This window comes from Cyprinus carpio, chromosome B22, assembly GCF_018340385.1.
Source record: "Cyprinus carpio isolate SPL01 chromosome B22, ASM1834038v1, whole genome shotgun sequence".
Taxonomy (NCBI): domain Eukaryota; kingdom Metazoa; phylum Chordata; class Actinopteri; order Cypriniformes; family Cyprinidae; genus Cyprinus; species Cyprinus carpio.
In genome coordinates, this window is record NC_056618.1 from 11,429,002 (window position 1) to 11,440,713 (window position 11,712).

Below are 11,712 nucleotides of genomic sequence, written 5' to 3' on the forward strand. Positions count from 1 at the left end.
TTGCATCTAAGAAAAAGAAAATGGACAACACCAAGCTGTCTAAATAAATGATTAGAGAAAATATTCCACACAGAACTACTGTTTTTAATAAACTGTTTCATTTCAACCAATTTATTTTAAAAGTGCTGTTTGCACTGTTGAGAATGGCATGAAAATGAAGAGAAGCACAATATGATCTTTCTTCTATTCATGTACAAAGACTCATAAAAACAAACTTTTCTTCAGATTGTGAATAAAATGACACAAACAGTGAGTAAAAGGCACAGCATTTCTAAACACTGAAGCTGTCAGTCAGTTCAGCACAAACTCACTGTGTGTGAAAACTCCTATTTTAATCAATTCATCTGTCAAAACTGCACAATCCAGCTTTTATTTACACTGTGTTTCTGCTTTGTTTGTTGTAATGAGAGCATTTGTGATTGTTAGCAACAGACAGACACAGAGCTAACTTAATATAGAATTAAATAGAATAACAATGTGTAGAAAATGTAAGAGAGATCATGTAAATGTTTTAAGTAACATGGAAATTTCACACATTGTAGATCTGCGTTATATCCTTTGATACATTTAAGTGCTGCACTTGACAATCACCATTTTAAACATCTGAATCATTATGAATGAGTTTAATACAAATATTATTAAACTGAAGAGCCAGACAGACTCATCTGAGCTTCTTCCTCCTCTGTTCCAGCTTTACATTAAACACAATGATCATCTGCTTGAATACTAAAGCAACATTAATCATTCAATATCATGTTTCTAACACAAATGCTGCATTATTTCATTGTAAAGTCTGAGTCTCTTCACCTGTATGGGATCACATTTACCACATTTATCTCACATTTATTTCTCCTCATAGACACAGTAGTGAAGCTCTTCTGTGGATCTTCAGCTGATGTTTACTGCTCCTCTCAAGAACACTTCACTTTATGATATACAGCATTTATCAGCTTCTGGTGATTGAAGTCTATCTATCTACTCTGTAAGGTGAAACAGAACAGAAGTTAATCAGAGTTCAGTGGAACAAAGTACAAATTAGTTAATATATTTCAATCACTTTTTTTAATTTACATTAAAATCATGTAATCAGATTAAACCAAACCGCAGGAGATTCCTGTTTTCCTACAATCTGAACAAATCTATTTCAAACTGTAATGATTCACTATTACTGATGTCATTAATAAAGCAGCTGTTGCTGTATAAAGCTGTGACAGTGTGCTTTTCTTCTCTTTCCTCCTTTGTGTTCAACATTTTTATCAACTTTACATTTCATTCTGACACAAACCCTTTGAAAAAAAGCTTGATGATCATTTGATAAACTCTTTTCACAAATATTTGAAAGTATATACTGTATTTGTTCACATATCAGAGGTAAATGAATCTCTTTAATATCACAAAGTGAAGTTTACTCACCTCAGTTTACAGTTTGAGTCTCGTAGCACATCAATGAGCTTCTGCTTTGAGTCTCCAATCTTATTACCACTCAGATCAAGCTGTTTTAGAAACTGCAGAGCTTTTGTGTTTGTCAAAGACTGAGTTAAAGAAGAAACATCTGTAATGCCACAGTCATGAAGACTAGAAAGAGACAAACAGAGGAAGAGAGATCATCTTACAAACAAATCATTAAGATGAAGAATCTTTCACAAATATAATGTGAACACATTCATCATGAGATATTGAGTATAAAGTGTTTTGTTTAACTCTTATGTGCTGTTCGTTTGGGGAGGACACTCGTGCTGTTTGGGGTCCACAGGGACCAAAAGACATTTGTTACAAAAAAAAAAAAAAAATAATAATAATAATAATAATAATAATTTTTTAATGTAATTTTACCTAAAATTCTACATGTAGTTTAAGGATTTATTATTTTTTTTTTACATTTATAGGGACCAAAAGGACATTGTGTAAAAAAATAAAAAAATAATATATATATACACACACACATATATACATATATATACACACACACACATATATATATTAACAAATGTAATTTTACTTAGTTTATTAATGTTTTTACTCCACATTTATGTAGTATTTTTAACGATTTATGATATCTTTAAAATTTATAAAAATAAATTAAATATATTTTTAAATAGGTTTTTATATAAAAAAAGTTTTTCATGTAAAATTTACTTTATAAAAGACCCTCATTACTAATTGTGATTAATGGGGATAACATGGCGTGTGTATTTTTCCTCCATCATGGATGTGCTGGTGTCTCCTCTTCAGACTGTGTGTGTTGTCTGCATTGTGACTGACATTTCTGACAAATTATCTAAAAACAAAATCAACATTTTTATAGTCTCCCATTAATGTCTGTGTTATTTTTTTTTGAGGAGGGGGGGGTGGGGGGGCGCGTTGGGGTAATCATTCGGCAATTGGGTGGATTTATTGATTTTATTTGATAAATTAAAGTACTGATTTTATCATTTTGTTAAGGATTTGTGATTTTTTTTATATTTATAAAAATAAATTAAAAGTGCTGGGTGTCACATCTTCAGACATTTTTGACTAATTCTGTTTGTTTTTGTTTTGTTTTTGTTTTTTTGGGGGGTTGGGGTACGTGACTGACATTTTTGACAAATCATCTAACAACAAAATCAACATTTTATAGTCTCCCATTAATGTCTATGGTTGTTTTTTTTGGGTTTATGTGTGTTTTTTTTGTTTTGTTTAATTGTGGTAGGGTTGCTTGTTTTTTTCCACCTTCTTGTGTTTTTTGGGTTTTGTTTTTTTGAGTTGTGGTGAATTTATTGATTTTATTTGATAAATTAAAAAGAAGAAGTATTGATTTTATCATTTCGTCATTCATTTCAATGTGGGTCTCCAGAGAGTGACTTTTTTCACACTAACACATAACCAGATATCAATCCAATTTAATTTTCTACCAAGTGTTGACAACCGTACAAAGTCTCATGACATTTAGATAAATGGAACATTTTTATTTTTATTTCAGAAAACATCATTTGTGGTCTCAAAAGACCTTGAACAGCACATAAGAGTTAAACAAAGTGATTTTCATCATTTTGATTCTTTTCTGTGAATGTTACTGACCTCAATCTCTCCAGTTTACAGCGTGAATCCTTCAGTACGTCACATAAGTGATTCACTCCTGTGTTTTTTATTTGATTCCAGCTCAGGTTCAGTTCTCTCAGGTGTGATGGGTTTGATTTCAGAGCTGAAGTCAGGATGAGACACTGTTTCTCTGTAATACTGCATCTATACAGACTGAAGACAGAAAGAGAAAACACAATGAATCAGACACGTTATGTTCATGTGTGAGTAATTCATCATGTGTTAACACCATACAGTGCAATAATAAAAACACTGCCAAAAACCTTATTATATGACCATAAACAAAAACAAGAAAAAAGATGAACAAAGTAGATTAAGATCATAGGATCAATAGGATCAATAAGATTAAGATATAGGATCTGATTACAATATACCTAAAGACATTTTAAGAGTATTTTATTCATCATCATCATTTTTTTTTTGCAATTGTCATTCTTTACTGCACTGTAAGTCTGAGGAATGTGAAAAAAGAAAGTATGTCAGGATTTAATTTGGTCCATTAATGAAACTGGATTGCTGTGATTTGTTATTGCTGTGATCTCCGGTGATTGACAGATTTTCCTGCTCCATCATCAGAGGAGAGAAGAGATGATGTTGTGAGGAGAAGGAAAGTTATTCAGATGAAAGATCAGGAGCGCACATCAATTAGAAATACATTATGTGCACAGATAAATAATTTCAGCACTGCAATATTCATAAAAAAAACAACTTTAATTTCATGGTGACTTTTTAATATGATTTTAAGTAGTTCTGTAGTTGATCCTATATCTTAATCTACTTTGTTAATCTTTTTTTCTTCTGTTTTTGTTATATTGGGTCAGTCGTGGACTAATGGTGAGAGAGTCAGGCTTGTAACCTGAAGGTGGTGGGTTCGAGTCTCAGGTCCAGCCAGGGATTGTAGGTGGAGAGAGTGAATATCCAGCGCTCTCTTCTACCTTCAAAAATGTTGCACTAGTTAAAGCTGTTTGTCTTCTAGTTTAAACATGTTTGTGTTGGTCTCAGTAAATAAGTGAAATTATTGCACAGCTAGCTGGAATACTGGATTCTGATTGGTCAGTCGTGTCATTCTGAGGTGTGTGTTATTCATTAAGTGTGTTGTCATTAGCAGCGCAGAATAACACACAGTCATACGGTATTTGAGTCGGGCGTTTCTTTGACTTCTCTCGTATCACAGCACCGCGCTCTCACTCGTTTCATTCAAACACAACTGCTATTAGCTTGTGCCTCAGTTACTGACTGTATTTACCCTCAAACCAAACCGCAGGAGATTCCTGTTAATAGTAGACTTGAGGAGACATTGTTCAAAGTGTGTCTTGTTGTTAAAGTCGTTGCTAACTGACGAGAAGTGTTTATCTGAATCTAAATTGTGTCTAATTCTTCACTTCTGTGTCAAGAAAGCATATAATAAGTGTGATAATGCACATGCAGCCGGATGTTATCACAGAATAAGTCTCTTCAGGAGGACACAAGTCCTGATCACCCTGTCGGGTTTATTCTGTGATAACAAGCGGCTGGAGGTACATTATCTCTTACAGAAAGTAAGTGTAAAGTAATGTGAACGTGTTGCTTGTCAAAGTAAAAACACACAAGAGACAGAGACATTGATCATGTGATGCTGGACGACTGTGAGCTGAGGCTGAATCTGTTCTGATTTTACCAGCGTTTTCCTACAATCTGAACAAATCTATTTCAAACTGTAATGATTCACTATTACTGATGTCATTAATAAAGCAGCTGTTGCTGTATAAAGCTGTGACAGTGTGCTTTTCTTCTCTTTCCTCCTTTGTGTTCAACATTTTTATCAACTTTACATTTCATTCAGACACAAACCCTTTGAAATAAAGCTTGATGATCATTTGATAAACTCTTTTCACAAATATTTGAAAGTAGTGATGCACCGAAATGAAAATTCTGGGCCGAAACTGAAAATTTTGGGTTGAATTGGAAGATTTAGGGTGAATGAAGCCGAAAATGGCTTCTTTTAAAAACGTATTGCTTAATTTTTAATGGATCTGAAATGAAAAATCACAAACCAATAGAATAATCATCAAACCTTTATTAACACTTACATTTACATAACAAAACCTAAAATATTTTTTAACAATAAATAAATATTATTATTCTTCAAGTTTTCTTCCACTGAATAAAATAGTTTAACATTTGTGGGGGAAAAAAAACAATCCACAATTATCTGAATAACTGCACACAAAAATCACAGAATGGCAGTGGGCCTCTATTCTGTTGCTGCATGTAAACAATTATTTACTTGCATTTACTTGCACTTTGTTTGCGCGCCAGTAGTCCAGAGGATTGTCGCTTCTGGCAATGGGTTGTTCAGCTAGATACATCTCTATTTGTTGTGCGGCTGCGCTTGTTTCAACACCGCTACGAATTGGGGTGCTTTCCTGTAAAATTTCGTCAAACATCTCAGAAAGTGAGGGAGTGTACGCCTCCTCACTTGTACGTGACCGTTTCTCGGGCACCGTTTGCGGTGCGCTCCCCGTCGAGTCTCTTCCTTCACCAGATGTTTCAATCTCCGTCAGCTCTTTTTGTGTCATTTTACGCTTTTTCTCTTCGTCGAAATAATGTGAGTGAAACCTGCTTGAGCACGGAGGGGAGGGGTGGGTGACGAGTGATAACAGTAAGTGAAACCCAAGCGCTAGCGCACGGATGGGAGGGGCGTGGTTGACATTTTCGGCTGGACTTTTTATTTCGGCCCGAAACCGATAATGCCATTTTCGGCCGAAATTTTCGGCGACCGAAATTTCGGTGCACCCCTATTTGAAAGTATATATTTGTTCACATATCAGAGGTAAATGAATCTCTTTAATATCACAAAGTGAAGTTTACTCACCTCAGTTCACAGTTTGAGTCTCGTAGCACATCAATGAGCTTCTGCTTTGAGTCTCCAATCTTATTATAACTCAGATTAATCTCTTTTAGAAACTGCAGAGCTTTTGTGTTTGTCAAAGACTGAGTTAAAGAAGAAACATCTGTAATGCCACAGTAATAAAGTCTAGAAAGAGACAAACAGAGGAAGAGAGATCATCTTACAAACAAATCATTAAGGTGAAGAATCTTTCACAAATATAATGTGAACACATTCATCATGAGATATTGAGTATAAAGTGTTTTGTTTAACTCTTATGTGCTGTTCGTTTGGGGAGGACACTCGTGCTGTTTGGGGTCTCCAGAGAACACAGAGAACAAAAGGACATTTTGAAACAATATATATATGTATATGTGACTCTGGAGCACTAAACCAGTCTTAAGTCTCTGGGGTATATTTTTAGCAATAGCCAAAAAAACATTGTATGGGTCCTTTTATGCCAAAAAATCATTAGGATATTAAGTAAAGATCATGTTCAATGAAGATAATTAGTAAATTTCCTACTGTAAATATATCAAAACTTAATTTTTGATTAGTAATATGCATTGCTAAGAACTTCATTTGAACAACTTTAAAGATTATTTTCTCAATATTTAGATTTTTTTGCTCCCTCAGATTCCAGATTTTCAAATAGTTGTATCTCAGACAAATATTGTACTATCATAACATACATCAGCTTTCAGGTGATGTATAAATCTAAATTTTGAAAAACTGACACTTAAGACTGGTTTTGTGCTCCAGGGTCACATATATATTTTTTTAACAAATGTAATTTTACTCAGTTTATTAATGTTTTTACTCCACATTTTTGTACTTTAAGGATTTATGATATTTTTAAAATTTATAAAAATAAAAAATACATTTTTAAATAGGTTTTTATACAAAAAGAGCTTTTTATGTAAAATTCCCCCATTCTAGTCTCCCATTGATGTCTATGGGTGTTTGTTTTTTTGGTGGCGGGGAGTTGTGTATGTGTGTGTAATCATTCTGCATTGTGAACATGTGGAAGGGTTGCCACTTAATTTTCGTTTATTTTGTGTTCTTTATTGTGGTGGATTTACTGATTTTATTTGATAAATTAAGAAGAAAAAGTATTGATTTTATCATTTCCTCATTCATTTCAATGTGGGTCTCCAGAGAGTGACTTTTTTCACACTAACATAAAACCAGATATCAATCCAATTTAATTTTCTATTTGTAGAGCTACCAAGTGTTGACAACCGTACAAAGTCTCATGACATTTGGATAAAGGGAACATTTGCTTTTATTTCAGCAAATGTCATTTGGGGTCTCAAAAGACCTTGAACAGCACATAAGAGTTAAACAAAGTGATTTTCATCATTTTGATTCTTGTATGTGAATGTTACTAACCTCAATCTCTCCAGTTTACAGCGTGAATCCTTCAGTACGTCACATAAGTGATTCACTCCTGTGTTTTTTATTTGATTCCCGCTCAGGTTCAGTTCTCTCAGGTGTGATGGGTTTGATTTCAGAGCTGAAGTCAGGATGAGACACTGTTTCTCTGTAATTCTGCATCCACGCAGACTGAAGACAGAAAGAGAAAACACAATGAATCAGACACGTTATGTTCATGTGTGAGTAATTTATCATGTGTTAACACCATACAGTGCAATAATTAAAACATTGCCAAAAATCCTATTATATTACCATAAACAAAAACAAAAGAAAAAAAGATTAACAAAGTAGATTAAGATATAGGATCAACTACAGAACTACTTAAAATAACATTAAACGTGAAAACTGTGTTTAAATCTGAGAAATCAAGAAAATTTTGTTTCTGAATTACAATTTACCTAAAGACATTTTAAGAGTATTTTATCATCAATAAACACATTTTTTTTGCAATTGTCATTCTTTACTGTACAGTATGTCTGAAGGGAATGTAAAAAAAAAGAAAGTATGTCAGGATTTAATTTGGTCCATTAATGAACTGGATTGCTGTGATTTGTTATTGCTGTGATCTCCGGTGATTGACAGATTTTCCTGCTCCATCATCAGAGGAGAGAAGAGATGATGTTGTGAGGAGAAGGAAAGTTATTCAGATGAAAGATCAGGAGGACACATCAATTAGAAATACATTATGTGGACAGATAAATCATTTCAGCACTGCAATATTCCATAAAATAATAACTGTCAACTTTTATTTCATGGTGACTTTTTAATATGATTTTAAGTAGTTCTATAGTTGATCCTATATCTTAATCTACTTTGTTAATCTTTTTTCTTCTGTTTTTGTTTTATTGGGTCAGTCATGGCCTAATGGTGAGAGAGTCAGGCTTGTAACCTGAAGGTCATGGGTTCGAGTCTCAGGTCCAGCAGGGATTGTAGGTGGAGAGAGTGAATATCCAGCGCTCTCTTCTACCTTCAATACCACGACTGAGATGAGACCCTTGAGCAAGAACTGAACCCCAACTGTTCCCCGGGTGCCGCAGGTGTGTTCACGCTGTGTGTGTGTGTGTGTGTTAACGGTGTGTGTGTGTTCACGCTGTGTGTGTGTGTATAATGATATAACGATATATGAGTATAATGATACTAACTCTAGTTTCTCAAGCTTGAATTGTGTGTTCATCAGTAGATCACTGAGGTTTTTCACTCCAGAGTCTCCTAGTAGTTTATTCCAGCTCAGGTTCAGTTCTCTCAGGTGTGATGGGTTTGATTTCAGAGCTGAAGTCACAGCAGAACAACCTTCATCTGTCAAATCACAGTGTCTTAACCTACATTGAGAGAAATAGAGAAGATAGAAGAAAACTATTTAATAAAGTCACAATGTCTTGATAAAACAAAAAACAAAGGAAGAGTGTCTGAACACCTTTGGATAATTTTCCACAATTTGGTCTTCAAAACAGAAAAACAAATAAGTTGTTCATTTAATCAAATAATTTACACTTCTCATGATTTATGCACAATTTGTCCTCCTAACAACCTTGTGTGAAAGGTGTTAAAATCTTTCATATCTTTTTATTTCTGTCATATAATTCTTATTTCATCTTTTGTCTAAAACTGAGCATATTGTCTAAAATAAAAGTTCTGACTGCTGTATATTTGTGTTTAAATTGATTCTGGTCTGCACATCACTACAACGTAAATGCATTCGCTCTGCTCTGTCCAGTGACTTGATCAGCTTTGCTACACAGATTCAACTTTGCACATCTAAATAAAACTGTAGGTTTGTCTGTGGGTAATATTTCTCTAAAACAGTAAGACTGAAGAAGCAATGCCTGCACAGAATAAAGCCCAGTCTGGAGCGGTTCTGTTCAGCTGTGTTTGACACAATGTCACGCAACTCCATCATTTCACCAACAAAGAAGTTATCAGAAAACTAATAATAGATAAGTCACTGAAACCAGCACGAACACAAAACATACATGATAAAAGCAGCCGTTTGTTTGCATGCTTTGTTAAAGATTTAAATCCAAAAACATCAATGTTTTACAATAATAAGTCATACATTGATCATAATAAATTAATTCATCAGGACTGAAAGTTAGTCACACAGAAATAAAGCGTGATCATTTCTTTATTTTTCCATCAGAGGGAGCTCTCGAACAAACACCATTATTAGGCTATTTATTTATTTATTTTTGACACACGCAGAGCATAGACAAGACAAGACTTAAAGGCCAATTTATACTTCTGCGTCGGGTGCGCGTAGTAGGTACGGCGTAGCATACGCATTGACGTGTACCATACGTTGTACCCTTCGCCGTACCCTGACACGCACCTCCTCAAAAATGTAACTACGTGTCGCGACGACGCGGACTGCAAGATCTGTGATTGGTCGGCTTGGTAGTATCACGTTTCCTCCTACGCATTTCCGGAACGATCTTCTGCACTCTGGACCGCCCGCCATTTTTAAATTCCGAAATTCAGTGAAGAGCCAACATGGAAATGGACCAAGTGACCGAGCGATTAATTGAAGAAGTGAGGAAATACAGCCATCTGTATGACTCCTCTTCGGGAGATTACAAAGACTGCCAGACGTCAGCGAATTCGTGGACTATAAACACAGTGGAACCCGCTCGCGTCAACTAGCGTTTCGGCGGTGTAACTGCAGAGCAAAACAGACATACGCAGAAGTATAAATGCTCACGACGGCGTCGCCTACGTGCGTAGTCTACGACGTACACTACAGCGTACACTCGACGCAGAAGTATAAATTGGCCTTTAGGACTGATAACATATGTTACTAAATAATACACTACTGTGATCGCCTGAATGAGAAGCTGACGTCTGATTTCTTCAAACGGTCTTAACATGTTTAATATGGTAATATTAATGGCTAGTGTGCATAGTCTTTATTGCTTATAAATGTTTCTGCCTTGTAAGGTGATCATAATCCACATCAGATCTCAAACAGAAGTTATTTCAAACACTCGCTGCTGTCTGAAAGTGAGTTCTGAGCTATTATTATTAATGTCTTTAACTTTATGAAATGATCCGCGGCACTGATGCTCTCCAGATGCAGAGAAACTCCACCTTCATTCATAACCTCCTCTAACCTAAACTCCTCTAGACCCAGTTGGCCATGTTTTGGCCCAAGGTTATCATCGGGCCAAAAAACCCTGGCCATTGCCCCAGAGGAAGACCTGACTGTTTTGAAGCAGAGTTTGAAAATGTGTCTGAAGACATCAGCCAGCTGTTCTGTGCAGACCCTGAGCACTCGGTCAGGAAGACCATCAGGGTCAGACACTTTCTGTGCATTCACCTGCTCAGGTAGAAGCACACCTCACTGGTTAAAAAAGAGAGAGGCAGGTCGTCGTGTGGGGCTCAGCTTTGATGTGCTTCTGTGTTTATACGATCAAAGCAAGCATTAAAGGGCTTCAGTTCATCTGTGAGGGAGGTGTTACTGATTGGTGGTCAGTGTTTTTAAATTATTCTTCAATCCTCAGTTTGTAGTCAGTAAACATGGTCACATTCAGCAGTCACAGCAGAAGTTACAGACTAAATTTAACTGAAGTCTATTATTCTATATTCTAAGAATGTTGGAAGCTGTATTAAAAGCAAACAATGGTAAAAACATTAATAACATACTGGCTATTTCTGATGTGTTCACATTATTTTCTCCAACCCCTGTGCACTTAAAGGGATAGTTCACCCAAAAATTAAAATCACCCCATGATTTACTCACCCTCAAGCCATCCTAGATGTATATGAATTTCTTCTTTCAGACAATCAGAGTTATATTAAAAAATGTCCTTCCGAGCTTTATAACGTGGGGTCGGACTCAAATGAGAATTAAAATAGACGACTGTAACATTACTAGTCATGTAACATGTGAAATGATGTAAGATACTCACTTCAGTGTGTTGAGTGTACAGTGTTTATCCTGCAGTAGAGCAGCGATCTGATTCACTCGTGTGTCTCCTAGTTCATATCCACTCAGATCCAGCTCTCTCAGGAGTAACGGGTTTTTACCCGCAATTCCAGTCACATACTGACAGCCTTCATCTGCAGCAGGACCCAAAAACCTGCAGAAGAGAAGATGAAGCTGGATTCAATTCAATGTGCATTGCATCACAAAACATTTAAAGATTATCAAACATTGTTTGTAACGAAAAACTCTAGATCAAGTTTTAACAGTTAAACATTTAAATATACAAATCGTTTTTCAGAAATATTTCAAAGAAAGACAATCAAAAATAAATGATTTAAAAGAAATTCAGGGGCAAAAGCTCACAATTCTCAAAAATCTCAAGATCTTTCTGGCTTTTAAGCAGGAGATG

At 35.3% G+C, this 11,712-nt stretch overlaps 3 long non-coding RNA genes across 3 annotated transcripts; all 3 read right to left on the minus strand.

The window, feature by feature from the left end:
* Positions 1 to 608: 608 nt before the first annotated feature.
* Positions 609 to 3,129, minus strand: LOC122141387. The gene is made up of 3 exons (XR_006157765.1): positions 3,058 to 3,129; positions 1,414 to 1,575; positions 609 to 980 (listed from the first exon to the last, which is right to left on the minus strand). It is a non-coding gene; the product is annotated as an uncharacterized LOC122141387 (long non-coding RNA).
* A 1,937-nt stretch (positions 3,130 to 5,066) lies between these two features.
* On the minus strand, positions 5,067 to 7,411 carry LOC122141390. The gene is made up of 3 exons (XR_006157772.1): positions 7,340 to 7,411; positions 5,933 to 6,094; positions 5,067 to 5,855 (listed from the first exon to the last, which is right to left on the minus strand). It is a non-coding gene; the product is annotated as an uncharacterized LOC122141390 (long non-coding RNA).
* Positions 7,412 to 7,863: 452 nt separating this feature from the next.
* Positions 7,864 to 11,346, minus strand: LOC122141397. Its single transcript, XR_006157779.1, has 3 exons — positions 11,287 to 11,346; positions 8,527 to 8,703; positions 7,864 to 7,972 (listed from the first exon to the last, which is right to left on the minus strand). It is a non-coding gene; the product is annotated as an uncharacterized LOC122141397 (long non-coding RNA).
* Positions 11,347 to 11,712: the final 366 nt, after the last annotated feature.